Raw genomic sequence first — 15394 nt, forward strand, 5'->3', positions numbered from 1 at the left:
CAGCTGAGATGTGAATATAGAGGTACTGCAGCAGCTGAGGTGTTTATATAAAGGTTCTGCGACGGCTGAGGTGTGTAAGTGAAGCCTTGATGAAGGTGGTTCACACCGAAACGTCGCCACTGTTTCAATAAACCTCACCCTTTGGAATTTTGTACTTTTGGAGCGCTGCCTACACTTATTTAAAGAAATATTTTGGGATACAGGTTTTTGATCATCTCAAAAGATCAGCTCAACGTCTGCAAAGAGTTTGTATGTTCTCTCCATGTCTGCATGGGTTTCCTCCGGGTCCTCCGGTTTCCTCTCACACCCCAAAACATACTGGTTAGATACTGATTAGATTGTGAGCCCCATGAGGACTGATCTGCCAAGCTCTGTGTAGTGCTGCATAATCTGTGTGCGATATATAAATAAAGCAATTATTATTATTATTCCTTTTTATCATATACCTGAGATAAAAATAATAGTAGATCACAAACCGATAATGAATTTTTATGAAGGCCAGTCAGTTTGGCCAATCCTCAAACTGAGTTTACGACGCAAACTCAACTGTTTCAGATGAATATGTTTGGTTATTGAGACACTGACCATGTGGTAGGCTCATTTTTTGCACATAACAATCCTTGGCACCCTGCTGGGTAACTATGCTGTACTTTAATCATGCGTGATTATCCCATTTGGATGGAGAGACTGCTTGCATTACATACAAGTATGATGCTCGGAGTTCCTTCCCTGGGGCAATGTATGGTCTGTGAGATGCAGGGGATGCTTCTTGCTGTTTTTAGCTCTAAAATTCATTATGGGAGGAAGTGGAGGGAGTTTGCACATATGCAACGTATACAGAACACTGTAATACATCAACCTGCCTGTGCCCATATTGGCATTTTAAGAGGCCTTTTCACCACCTCATGCATGTGGCTGCTACATAGATTCAGTTGTACTTTGAATTTCTTTCTAGCCCCCTGAATTGCTGAAATATCAGTGAATGTATGTGACCATTATAACCTTCTCCACTGTCAGAGAGAAGAGCTGGAACTGAGGTAGGGGCAATTGTTATGATAATAACACAGCACCTCCTCTGACAGTAGAGAGGATTATAATGGTCCGATATTGCTACTGATATCTCAGCAACAATGGGGACTCTCCTCCTTAGCTATCTTAGGGACCTAGCTATTTTTAGTTGAGGCTGGCTGTCAACTTATGTCACTTCTAAATCCAGCCATCATGATTCTCTTTTCGTTATCCGTAAGGTAGCTTAGAACTTCCATAGACATAGTACGGAGCTGCAGGTCACACGCTCCACAGGACTCCCTATTGCTTTCCAATCCATTTTTACAGTCATTTGTGTGAGCGTTTCTACAGATATTCTGTGCGTCCTTGTATTCTTTGGAACCTCCTTCTGCTAATGACCCTCAGAAATATCTCACATAATGCACAATGTAAGTGTGACTATGTTTGCACAGTATCTCAGTTCTGATATTATAGTTCTAATAAAGGTCTCTTTTTCTATGGGTCTCTTTTACTATGAGTTTTTATTGATAAGTGTTTTTTTAATACTGGCATTTTATTCTGTAGTTTTTCTATATAATATAACTTGTCAGCTGAATGATGAGTTGAAAATAAGGGTTAAACAGTCACAGGTGTTGTAACTCCACCTCTTCGCTTCCTTATCAGTTACTTCTTTCTGACTTACCTGTTGTCTACCTCATTTTCTCCTTCCTTTATCTATAGAGCAGTGATCCTGGTAAGTAAACTATATCCACACTTTTTTGCAGCAAAATATAGTATAGTTTATCCAAATTATGACCTATGATTGCTAAACAGACACGTAATTCAATAAAACTTAGTATATTGTCAAACAGTTTAAGAGGGTGTTAGGTTTGTCATTCTATTTTATCTATTCTATCATTGTATATTTTGAATTTACTTTTCTCCATTTATGTGTGTAGTGTACATTTGTAGTCAAAGCTAGGAATGATTATGACTTGGAGCAAATTTTTGTAGCATTGCTGCAATTATTGTGAATTATGTGCAGCCTTAAATTTTTGTTTAGAGGGAGAAAAGTCAAGTGGCAATGAGGTAGAGACAGATATATATTAAGTCATACACCACATGCTCATTTTACTGTTGCAGTACTGTTCCCTTGTGTTGTATGTAATGATAGAGATAATATAACCCACGGAATAAGCAATGTTCTAAATTGTGCCGTATTTTGTAGTTTACTTTCTATTCAAACAAATGGATACATACAAATTATATGTAAAACTATCATGCAGACACACAAAATGACTAAAACTCAATCACTAAACTAACAATACCCTTACTCATCCTCGAATTTTCTTCTCTATTTTAATTCTCGAGTGGATATTCATTAAAAAATCAGTCATGCACAAAAAAGAAGAGTAGTTTCTGCCTAAAATGTGTCACTTTTAGAAGCTGGAGGGGGGATATCACTTCAGATGTTTGGGTTATATAATATCTAGAACTATTCTAGGGGTGTCATATTAAAGATGAAAAGCTAACCTTATGTTTCTGCCACAGAACCAGACATGCAGGCAGGTAAATAGTTGGGAATGTGAGCCTTATCTCCAGTTCTTTCATTGAAGCATTTTTTCTAGTGTAGATGAATGGGGGAGTGTTAATATAATAGATGTAATTCTAGAGAGGACATTTCATACTCTACCTGCAGGGGTTAGTAGTTTAGATGGGAAAACCCATTATTTTCTGTCTTGTTCATAGGATTCATTCTCAACTAGATGGTGTGTCTCTGATCTTAACCAGTCTTTACGTTTATAAGCTATTTAAATATCAATTAAATGCAGTTTTGCACTAAGCCACATTTTAGAGGGAGACAAAAAAAGGAACCAGTAAGGTCACCTTGCACCACCAGGCACTGTTTTCTTGTGGAAGTAATGTTAGGTGGCACGTGCAGATTTCACCCAACAGCTTTATCAATCTCAGTGCACAGTTTTCTGGCAAATGACAGCACCTAAGTGACTGGCGGAAGGAAAGCCTACTTCGGGGGAGCACTGGGTTATGTTTAGCATGTTGCACTCTGTGCCAATTACTATTAAGTAAATATATGAGGTGTTGGCATCTGCTCTGTGTGAGACCTTAGCTTACACGGAGATTGCTTTTTAGTCAAAGCACACAGCCCAGCCTTCTTCTATTAATGGAATTCTCTTTGGACTTTGCCATCTTGGTTTTGAACCGAGCACTGCATCAGGCACACCGCTGTATTACCACCTTCTCCTTCATCTGATACCTCTATTTTCTCTGGTCCTGTCTCCTGCCCATTCCGGATAATGCTACTCCCTGATGAATTTCGGACTCTGATCGCCAGCTCAGCCTACTCACCTCAGACAAGCTTTTACAATATTTAATGGATTATATGAAAAATCACCTTCAACTAAAATATTAAAGCTGTGAAGCAACTAAATATAAATTTCAGCATTAAGGGCCAGACAATTTTCTCACAATTTACTCTAGTATACAGATATATGCCCTATGTGATATTTGGACTCTAAAATATATTTTTTAAAGAAATAATTAGTTTTTTGGTACTTTTTAATGTAATGTATATTTTTCTTGTGCATACATTAAAATGATTTTTTTTATCTTTGAATAATAGTTTTTACTGAGATGAAACAAAAACATCAAACATGTGTATGTTGATTTCTTTTTAAAATTATGCAAAATGAAACCATTTGTTATTAAAATGGCTTTATTTTTAATCCCTCTATGGGACATTGTGTTGTGATCTTTGTGACTGTTACTCAGGGAAGAATGGGCTCCTTGTATCTTATAAATGTAAAGAGTCCCATCGTAGGGCAACACGGTGGGTTAATAGTTAGCATTACAGCCTTGCCACGCTGTGGAACAGGGTTCATGTCCCAGGGAAAACATCTGCAAAAAGTTTGTATGTTCTCTCCATGTTTGCGTGGGTTTCTTCCAGGTCCTCAGGTTTCCTCCCACACTCCAAAACATACTGGTAGGTTGACTAGATTGTAAGCCCCCTCGGGACAGGGACTGATCTGGCAAGCTCTGTGTTTCACTGCGGAATCTGTTGGTGCTACATAAATAAAGGAACTATGTTATCTTCTGCACTATGATCAGTTCCTCTAAACAGGGCAAGGTGATTCATGAGTAATCACTGCACAATAAAGAGATTTTATTGGAAATCTGGGTTTGGCTCTAACTTTTAGACTGACTATCAGCTCTAAACTCCCGCTGGACAGATTGTTAGTTTGTAAGAGGAGTCAGACAGGAAGAGTTTACACAGTATAGGCAGAGATGAAGGTGGACACCAAGTAACAAAAACAAAAAATGAGTCTTCAAAGTTTCCAAAACACCCTAAAATATAAAAAAAGAAATGTTTAAAATCTATCCCCTATAGACATTTAAAAAATAGGAAGTAACAATTACAATTTAACTAGTATCTACAATTGTAATTCCCTAGGGAATAAATTATTATTACATGCCATAAAAGAAATCAGGATCTTCAAAATTAAACCGCATGGGTGTAGTAGCATTAGACTGGCCCCTCATTCCACTTAAAAGTTGCTACAACCTCTACCTACCTTATTTATGAAACTGCACATGAAAAATCTGTTTATTAACTTTTCTATTTAACTATAGTATCTCCTAAAGCCAGTGATGGCGAACCTTTTAGAGACCGAGTGCCCAAACTCCAAACCAAAGTCCATGTAATCATTGCAAAGTGCCAACACGTCTATTTAGCCTAAAATCACACCATACCACTCTATAAGGGACATATAATACTGCTACATGATGACCATTACCAGTACAACAAGATAAATACCACCATACTGATAATAAACAGACCACTAAAGAAAGTATAACATCACTAATTATATCACAAAGCAGGAGCAAATACAGTGAGGAACACTACCCCCATCCAGTGAGGATCACTACCCCCATCCAGTGAGGAACACTACCCCCATCCAGTGAGGAACACTACCCCCATCCAGTGAGGAACACTACCCCCATCCAGTGAAGAACACTACCCCCATCCAGTGAGGAACACTACCCCCATCCAGTGAGGAACACTACCCCCATCCAGTGAGGATCACTACCCCCATCCAGTGAGGATCACTACCCCCATCCACTGAGGATCACTACCCCCATCCACTGAGGAACACTACCCCCATCCACTGAGGAACACTACCCCCATCCAGTGAGGAACACTACCCCCATCCAGTGAGGGACACTACCCCCATCCAGTGAGGGACACTACCCCCATCCAGTGAGGGACACTACCCCCATCCAGTGAGGGACACTACCCCCATCCAGTGAGGGACACTACCCCCATCCAGTGAGGGACACTACCCCCATCCAGTGAGGGACACTACCCCCATCCAGTGAGGGACACTACCCCCATCCAGTGAGGGACACTACCCCCATCCAGTGAGGATCACTACCCCCATCCAGTGAGGATCACTACCCCCATCCAGTGAGGATCACTACCCCCATCCACTGAGGATCACTACCCCCATCCACTGAGGATCACTACCCCCATCCACTGAGGATCACTACCCCCATCCACTGAGGATCACTACCCCCATCCACTGAGGATCACTACCCCCATCCAGTGGCAATATGAAGGATTTTTGAATTCGGGAGGGGGTGTGTAGGGTAATGTGTATGTTGTGGGGTGGGTGCACTGAACAGCAAATCTACATGGAATCAGGGAGGTGAATTTACCATCAAATTACCACATGACACATGTCTGTGGCCACACACACATACGTATATACATATATATACTGCCCTTGGTCTGGAGCTCTGGGCACCTGTGCCATGCTGTCAGTGAGGGCAGTATAGCGCACCCCAGGGTCACTGGCAGCATAGCACAGTGACAGGAGAACTGGACCAGGGGCAGTATATCTGTGGCCACAGACATGTGTCATACAAGGCAGTTTGGGACACTAAACAATAAGCACCTACAGTTGTTCAGTGTCCCAAAGCTGCCAGCCTGCTGCCTGTGTAATACACACAGAGCAGCTCCTGCCCTCCTGCTGCACTTCTCTGTACTCACTGTGCGCTGATGCTGTAAGCTCCGGCAGTTCTCTCTCACTCTCCTCCTGTTCGAGCTGAAGGGGGAGGGGGAGGGAGTGGAGGGGCGGGCACTGGCCTGCTGCTGTGTCTCTAGGCAGCACTAATGAGCACAGAGCAGGTCAGATGCAGCCTTCAGTGAAAGAGATCAGCAGCTTTTCCTGCCTGCCGGGAGTTCTAATGATTTATATACAGACAGCAGGGGAGATGGTCGCGTGCCCACAGAGAGGGCTCGGCGTGCCCTCTCTGGCACGCGTGCCATAGGTTCGCCACCACTGTCCTAAAGCAATGAGGGTGACCCTTTTCGAGACCAATAAAAACTGAGACCCAATAGCTACTTATTTATCACTACGTGCCAACACAACTATTTGAGCAGTAACTTAGTGTCCCCTGCTTAGTGTCCTTAGTACCCCATGGTATCGGCATCCTGGGAAAACTGATATTGTTGAAAGACGGAGGGGAAATTCCGATTGTAACTTCTTTGTTATTTCCCAGACTCCTCCAGGGTCCCTCAGACTGGAAGAATTAGAGGGCCTGCAGCAGGAGCTCCATTAGTTTCAATGATAATCCAACCCTGTCTGCACCTCCACTCTCTGGACTGTAGTCCCAAGCAGCCCAAAATGTGCCACTTTCAAAAAGCGCTGAGCATGGCGCACCCTGAGCTGCCTGGGAATGCTGGAGGATCATTCATTTTCTGGCAACTCTGTGTAAGGACGACAGTCTACAAGCTGACAGGGTTCTGAGTGCCACCTTTGCCACACATGCCATAGTTTAGCCACCACAGTGTTAAGGCAATTACATTTTGTAATAAAAAGTTACTTAACTCCAATAAAACAATAAAAAAGATGCTTTATTCATCAGAAAACATTAAAACTTATTACTTAGAATGAATACTTATTTGTATTTAGCATGGTTGGCACATGGCACAGCAATTTTATTATCTACCATAAATAATTGAATTGTAACCTACTTATCATTAAAAATAAACGAAATATTATACAACAATGCATAAATATAAATATGCCCCATGGTTCATCTCTTCTAATCCAAAACATTTACATCTCCTCTCGCAATGATAACAAGTATGTCTGACCAGATCCGCAGCAATTAGTTTCTATGCATAATAATAGGGGTTTTTTGACAGTCTAAAAAGCCTCCGTTAAGCTCCGTTCACATAACTGCAATTGGCCGCCATAGAGGTGCATGGCGTCTGATCCGTGCGGCTATGCTGCCAAAGATAAGGTTGTCATATCCCTGCCTCTGTGTGCAGCGCAACACTCACTCCCTTTCTACTGGCCTTGCAGCTCATAGGTCACATGGACTTGTGAATAGATCCTCAATCTGTCAAGACAACAGGTTTCTGACAAATAAAAAAAATGTCAATTTAACAAAGCAACTTAAAGAAGTTGTCCAGTAAAGTAAAATTGAAGGTAAAGGGGCTCTACAGTCAGTGTCAAAAATATTTTATGGTTGCTATGGAGTAAACACCATCCCAAAAAATAACTATTTCTTGATTATCAGGTCACCTGGTCATGTGAATGTTGGTAAGATTTACTTCCCTGAATAAAGTAAATGAATTTCTCATAGTCCTGATGCTACTAGCACCTCACAGAATGCTCTGGTTACACTGCTCTACAGGGTCAGACCTTCTGATAGACTCCCTTTACAATGCTTTACTAAAGAATTGCTATAGTGGATTTTTATATTGGTAATACTGTATGTTTTGAAGTACTATGAATTAATAATATATCCAGTTTATTGAATTGTTATACACTGCAGGTTGAAAAACAGTGATGTTTTGGGTTGTGAATAGGGGCATAATTTCTGCCTGTGTGTGGGGCATAATTAAATTAAAGATAGGTTTGTCAGTTTTTGCTGAGTTCTTTATGTCCTATCTATTTAAATGTATTTGCATTGCAATTCAGGAACAGCTGTCATATCTAGTACAGATCTGGACTGTAACATTGTTTTTACTGGAACAACCCCATGGAAAATGGGTTTTCACAGTTCAAGGATAATCAATGAAGTGGAGTAGAATTATCTATTATTATAGATTATTTCTTAAACCACTTCCTAGTCATACCATGCAGGAGCTGAGCCCTCTCCATTCATGGTGGGTATTAGATGTATTATGCAGTATATTATTGCCAATATACTGCAATATTGTAGCATTGCAGAATTTTGTATCACAAATCAGACCACCTAGGTAAGTACCTTAAGGGATCATAAATAATAGTAAAAGAAATACTGTAAGAAACACATTGTAAACGCTATTGAATTACGCTTATAGCGTTTAAACAAACGTTATGTGTGAACTTTAGTTGTGGAATTGCTGTGCCAAATTTTTATTAAAAAAACATCAAATTTGGTTTGTTTAATATTCTGTACAAAAAGGGTTAGTAAAAGTTTATCAGTAGGATATATGAAAAACAAAATTGTGCTTCTAAAAAATACTTAGTCTATAAATCGATCCTGTCATTGCGATTTGAGGAACTAAACCACCCACCAGTACTTATGGACTGGTGGTTCAGCGTCTCAAAGCGCTCTGTGTGAATTTTAAAGGAAATTTACCACCAGGATGAAGAATTGTAGACCTAGCACTCTTACATACAGGTGTGTTCCCCCCTCTGGTGGAATCTGTTCTTCTTTTAGCTTTTTATGCCCCTTTTTTTTTTTTTTTTTACAAAAAAGGCTTTTTAAAATTGTGTAAAAGAGCCTGAAGGCCACTGGGTTTCATAGGTGTTAATGAAGCCTGGAGCCTCCTAAGCTAATTTGCTTTTTTTTTACATTTTTCTCCATGTACTGCTGTCATACAGGTTGATTTGGGGCCCCAAACCACAGGTCCCTTGTTATGGAGGGAAACAGCTGCCTTTATTTGTGGTATCTAATATTCAATGTGGTATTATGCAGGGAGTAGGAGCAGTTCTGGGTTGTCTGCTACTGCCTTAGGAGAAAATTGATGGCACTAGGATGCATCCAAGTTCTGTCAGTTTTTTCACGCTCCCATTGGGCATTTTTCTCGAAGGCTTCAGAATAGAGGAGGATATGCTGCGTTTTTCTCGGATCACAGTTAGTGAAAAAAATCTGAAAACGAGAACCGACTGAGTTCAGACCAAGTCAAAGCGATGATGAATTGAACTGCACTTGAATCAGCAAAATACTTGTGGGTAAGGGACTTAAAGGGGTATTCTCATCTGGGCACTCACATCCAGTTTCATTAATCTGCCATATGTAAACATTTCTTCAATTAAATGTTATTAAAAAAAATGTTCCTGTGTGAAGATAATTTCTCATAAATTTAGTAATTCTGTCCCTTAGAAACGAGATAGCTTCCTCGGATACGGCCACCTCTGATGGAGGGATTACACAAAGAAACAAAAGGTTTTTGTATATAAAATATCCGGGAGTTACTGCAGGTCCCGCAGCCGTCCTGTGGTAATGATTGCTGAATCCTGGTGGTCCGGCAGGACTCTATAGCGCATGTCTGGCCACCACTGCCAGAGTGTGACGTGGTTGTATCCGAGGAAGCTATCTGGTTTCTAAGGGACAACATGGCTACATTTATGAGAAATTATCTTCACACAGGAACATTTTTTTAATTAACATCCAATTGAGGAAATGTTTACATAAGGCAAATGAATTTAATTTAGTGGAAATGCCCAGATGGGAATACCCCTTTAAGGTGTACATTGAGCAGTATGGTATATAGACATTTTTATGACAGACCTACTAATACTATTGCCAAATTTTCACAGTTATAAAGTGATAACCTCTCAGTAAGACAATCTGTAAGACGATCAGTAAGACAACTAGGGGTGGACAGGAGAAGAGCCAAGTCAGAACATTGTCCTGGTGGCCTAGATTAGAGATCTCAAGTCCTAGTTAGCACACAAGTACTACCACTGAGACAATAATCAATGCAGTTATATACTGCATTAATATTTTACTGACACATGCTCAAATGATTAACTATCCTGTCTACTTAAGGATGGGCCGACATGCTCACCACTGGTGAATATCCTACAGGTATTAATGCTTCTGGAGAAATCCTGAACAGTAACTTACTGTCCGATATCATCACCTATACAGCTGATGTTAAAAAATGCATGATAAGCACAAAAATGTCAAAATGGCATCACAGTGGATAACAGATTTTGTGAAGCATTGCAACTCCAGTCCATTGACGTGAATATTGCTGAGCTTAAGTAACAGACATAACATAAAAACAGATAAGGGGTTGTTTTTGGAAGAAACGGGAATTCATGTTTTTCTGATCTCATAAATCAGAAATACCATAAGCATCATTAGCCAAGGAGCCTACCTCTTCTGGACTCTGGTAAGACCCACCCAAACTATGTGTTCACCACTGTAAAAACTTATGTTATCAGTAAACAGTCTTACTTGCTGGCGCCGGGTTTAACAATTTTGGCATCTGTAATGCTGACTTTTGGAAAATGAGCCTAGATTGGCTGACCATCAGTGACTCTTTTATGATCTGTGTTTGTGCCAAATGTTAATTGGTTATAATGTTTAACTTTTTTACTTTTGTAGTTTATGTGTTAACGTCGAGGCCCTTTTTTAATTTTTTTGCTTCCATTTTTTACTCCCCACCTTCAAAAATCCATAACTTGGGGGAAAAAAATTCCAAACGCAGTGAAATTGGTAAAAAAAACGCATTTGTGCCGTATTCTTGTGGGCTTGGATTTTACGGATTTCACTGTACTCCCCAAATGACATGTCTACTTTATTCTTTGGGTCGGTAAGATTACATGGGTACCAAATTTGTATAGGTTTTATAATGTTTTCATACATTTAAAAAAAATTAAAACCTCCTGTACAAAAACTTTGGGGGAATTTTGCCATCTTCTGGCGCCAATAACTTTTTTATACTTGGCTGCACGGAGCTGTGGGTGGTGTAGTTTTTGGCGGATTTTGATAACGTTTACAATGTTATCAGTTTTAGGACTGTGCAACCTTTTAATCACTTTTTATAGAATTTTTTATTTTCTTTGGGTGCGATTTTCTGTTACGGGGTTAAACACAGTGAAAAAACGGTTATTATATTTTGATAGATCTGGCACTTTTGGACGCGGAGATACCTAAGGTGTTTATGATTATTACTGTTTATTTATATTTATATCAGTTCTAGGAAAAGGAGGGTGATTTGAGCTTTTAGGTTTTTTTATTATATTTTTTTTAAACTTTTTTTTATTTTTACTACTTATCAGACTCCCTATGGTACTTTAACCCTAGGCTGTCTGTAAGATCCTACCATATACTGCCATACTACAGTATGGCAGTATATGGGGATTTTACTCCTCATACATTACAATGTGCTCATAGCAAATTGTAATGCATGGGTTAAGCCATGTCTTCGGGAGGCTACTATGACGACGGATCACCGTTCCATGATGATGTCACAGGGACGATCCTCAGACAGGGCATAGGTGCCGCCATCTTTTTGAAGCAATCAGCGGGAAAACGCCCACGATCAGTGCTGGCACTGTTACCGGCAAGCCTTTGCTGCAATATGTAGCAAAGACTACCCGGCTATGGAGAGGGCTCAGCCCGTGTATGACACTCTGATGAGGTTTTTTTGGGCTGTTCACCATAACATAAAATATATTTTCTTCTTTTTTTATTTTATGGGTCACCATAATTATGGCAATACCTAATTTATATAGATTTTATTTTACTGAAAAAAAAAATAATTTGGAGAAATCTTTTTTATTTTATCTTTTAAGATGCATTATAATTTTTTTTTTGTTGGCAAATCTGGTTGAGGGTTTATTTTTTGCAAGAAAAGTCTTATTTAGGGGCGCATAACATTGTTGATCAGTTTCTAGAGCATTTTCTGTAAAGGGTATTGATGAAAAATCAACTTTTTCTGAAAGTTTTTTTATGGCGTTCACCATGCGAATCCAATAATGATTATTTTTTATTTTTTAAATAGTTTTTCACTTTTTTAAACATTATTTTACTGTATATAAACTTGGACTTGAACCAGCAATGCTCTGATCGCTGGTTCAAATCTAAGACACTTCACTATAATACTAATGTATTGCAGCAAAGTGTAAACTGTTTGTGAACCCAGACACACACATGCCTGACTGCAGTAGTGTTTGGGAAGCCCTGTGGCAACTGGGATATACAGCTGACACCCACTGCTTCTGGTATCATCTCCACTTTCAATGCCAATGCCAGAAACCTGATTTAATGGTAAGTCTGTTTGTGGGAAGTACCTTCCCGTGCAGATGTACTATTACATCAGGGTTCAGGAAAGAATGAATGCAGAAACTAAGAAATGTTAAGATGTACTAAGGTATGATTCCAAAATAGCGCTGTGTAAATTTGAGTGTCTATTCTTTCTGTTAGAGACTTATTGGTTTGGCTATTACACTAATGTCAGGATCAGTGGTAGTGGATCCTCTGTACCACCGCGGACGATTACGTAAGCCAACATCTGGAGTCTAAGTGGTATTCGGTTTTTACCAGAGCCTGCCACAAAGCAGGTTGGACTTGTTGCTACGTGGTACCACCAGGTCGTTCCACAGTGAGACTTTGTCTGCGGTGGTGGCTAAGACGAAGTACAGAATCATAAGGCAAGGTCGGGGGCAGGCAGGTGGTCGAGACAGGCAGCCCAGGATCAGAGTCAGGGACGTAGCGGAAGGTCAGGACAGTCAGCACAGAAGCGAGGTCAGGAACGGAATCAGGATAATCGCACAGGGCTTTCTCTAAGACTATGAGGCACAAAGATCCGGCAGTGGACACAGAAAGATGCTGGAATATATCAGGACAGGCGGCTGGCCAGCGTCAAGTACCGGCAAACTGTCCCTTTAAATTTCACAGAGCCGGCACGCCCGCACAGGCATCGCGGAGCTTCTGGAGCCAGGAAAGGTAAGTTGCCGTGCAGGCTGGCTGGGGCACACAGCGGTACACAGCTGACAGTAACCCCCCCCTCCCCTCTTCAGCCCCCTGCTCTTTTTGGACTGGAGGAACCTGTGTAGAAGAGCATGATCCAGGATGTTGTCCTCAGGCTCCCAAACTCCTCTCCTATGGCCTGAACCCCTTCCAGTGAACAAAAAAAAAGGACCGCTTCCCTCCGACTGACTTCATACCCAGGACCTCTTTCACTTCATAGACATCGGTGGAATCCGCCTCAGGATCTTAAAGTGGTACTTGCCGGGAGAAGCGGCTCAGGATGACTGGTTTCAGAAGGGAGATGTGAAAGGAATTTGGGATGCACATGGTGGGAGGAAGGCAGAGCTTATAGGCCATGGGATTGATCGCTTCAGCACCTCAAATGGACCCAGATAGCTAGGACCAAGCTTGTAGCTGGGAACCTTCAGACGGACGTATCTACAAGACAGCCACACCTTATCTCTTGGAGAGAAGACTGGAGGAGGCCTGCATCTCTTATCAGCCTGGGTTTTGGTGCGGGCAGATGCCCGAAGTAGTGACTGCCGTATTTGCTCCCAGATGGACTTGAGGTCCTGAACCAATTCCTTCACAGCAGGAACATCAGAAGGCCCATACAGAGGAAGAGGTGGGCATGAATGTCGTCCAAAGACAATAAAGAAGGGAGCGGCACCTGCAGATTCGGAGTCCAGAGAATTATATGAGAATTCTACCCAAGGTAGGAGAGAAAACCAATTGTCCTGATGAGCAGAAATATAGTGCAGTAGATAGCAGACCAGAGTCTGGTTGACTCTTTCCATTAGTCTACGGATGATATGCAGAAGAGAAGTTCAGTTTAACTTGCAATTGACTGCAAAGAGACCACCAGAAATGGGAAACAATGTGCAGGGGAAGACAGGCAGGAAAAACAGGCTGGCAAGGCATGGCGCTTACAGCAGACCTGGCAGAGGAACAAAGTGGGACATCTTGGAGAAGTGATCGATTATCACCCAGATGACTGTGATCCGTAATAAAGGTGATGGGAGATCCGTAATAAAGTCCATGGCTATGTGAGTCCACAGGCTCAGCACCAACTGGAAAGTTGAAAGAGTCCAGCTCACCTCACGCCAGACAGGAGAATCCAATGAAGCACGGACTGCCCCACTGCAAGGGCTGCAACAGGTTAACAGACGTAGGAAAAAAGGATTCCGTGTCCAGCTTCATCCAAGATAATCCACACTTTTATTAGGGCATAATTGTTAAAATTCCAGAGTGTTACATGGCCAACATGTTTCAAGCGGGCAGACCGCTCTTAATCATGGCTTAAACAAACTGAATGATACAAACAAACTAAAAAGCATATGCTTAGACAGACACACCCCCAAACTGATGATGCCGTATGTGTCACTTCCTGGAATCCTCGAACATCGTCATTGGAGGAAGAAACAGACCGGAGTGTCAAGTTCGTAAACAAATGCATGTTAACATTAAAAAGAGAAAAGTGAATATGAAAAGACAACAATGTGGGATAACATGCAAATTCAAAAAGACATGCTGGAAGTAAGTTGACAATAGATAATATACATTTTAAGAGAGACACATGTCAGAATTGTTAGTTTCAAAAATTAGAAGTACATCGCAACATGCTAGAGATAAGTTAACAATAAGTTAACAATAAGTTAACAATAAGTTAACAATACATGAAATACATTTTAAAGAAGACACATGTCAGTATTGTTAGTTTCAAGAGTTAGGGATACATCGCAGGGCAAAAAAAAAAAAAGCATGAAAACCAATGAGTTTACAGTTTGCTGATAAATGCAGCGACAGAAGCAATCAAGTTGGCCCTAACATCTTGAAAGAAAAGAAGAAGGAGGGGGGGAAGTCTGGAAAAAAAAGGGAAAGAAATGCATAAGAACAATCAGTCGTTATTTTAAAATAAATGCTTCATGGACTGTCAGAAGAACAAAAGGGCATGGGGAGAAGAGGAAGATGCTAACGAATTTGGTAAGAGAGTATATGTTTTACACACACTTAAGCTGTATAGTGATAGAGGAGATAATTTTTCATATTGAGACCTAGTGGATGGCGAGAGTCCAACGTGAATATCCAATAGGCTTCGCGATCGTACAGTAGAGCATTGTGGTCACCCCCTCTCAGTGGTTTAGAAATTTTCTCTATTGCATATATCCGGAGACAATCAGTTCTAGCATTATGTACACGTAAAAAATGTTTAGAGGCTCCTGAAAGGTTTCTGTTGGATGGGTTCTTAATATCATTGAGGTGTTCAAGGAACCTGATTTTTAATTTACGTGAAGTTTGACCAACGTATATTAAATTGCACTCCAGACAATGAATAATGTAAATAACATGATTCGAGTTGCAATTAATATGGCCTTTTATGGAAAAATCCCTGGTACCTTCA

General features: G+C 40.7%; 1 protein-coding gene across 1 annotated transcript in view; it reads left to right on the top strand.

Annotated features, from left to right (window-relative positions):
- The first annotated feature begins 1692 nt into the window (after positions 1-1692).
- LOC140104421 (beta-1,3-galactosyltransferase 2-like) overlaps positions 1693-15394 on the top strand; it is a 56245-nt gene continuing 42543 nt past the window's right edge. The window contains exon 1 of the mRNA XM_072127956.1: positions 1693-1741. The gene's annotated coding sequence lies outside the window, so the exon portion shown is untranslated. The remainder of the gene's footprint in view (positions 1742-15394) is intronic.

The sequence above is a fragment of the Engystomops pustulosus genome, chromosome 10 (assembly GCF_040894005.1).
Source record: "Engystomops pustulosus chromosome 10, aEngPut4.maternal, whole genome shotgun sequence".
In the NCBI taxonomy this organism is placed as follows: domain Eukaryota; kingdom Metazoa; phylum Chordata; class Amphibia; order Anura; family Leptodactylidae; genus Engystomops; species Engystomops pustulosus.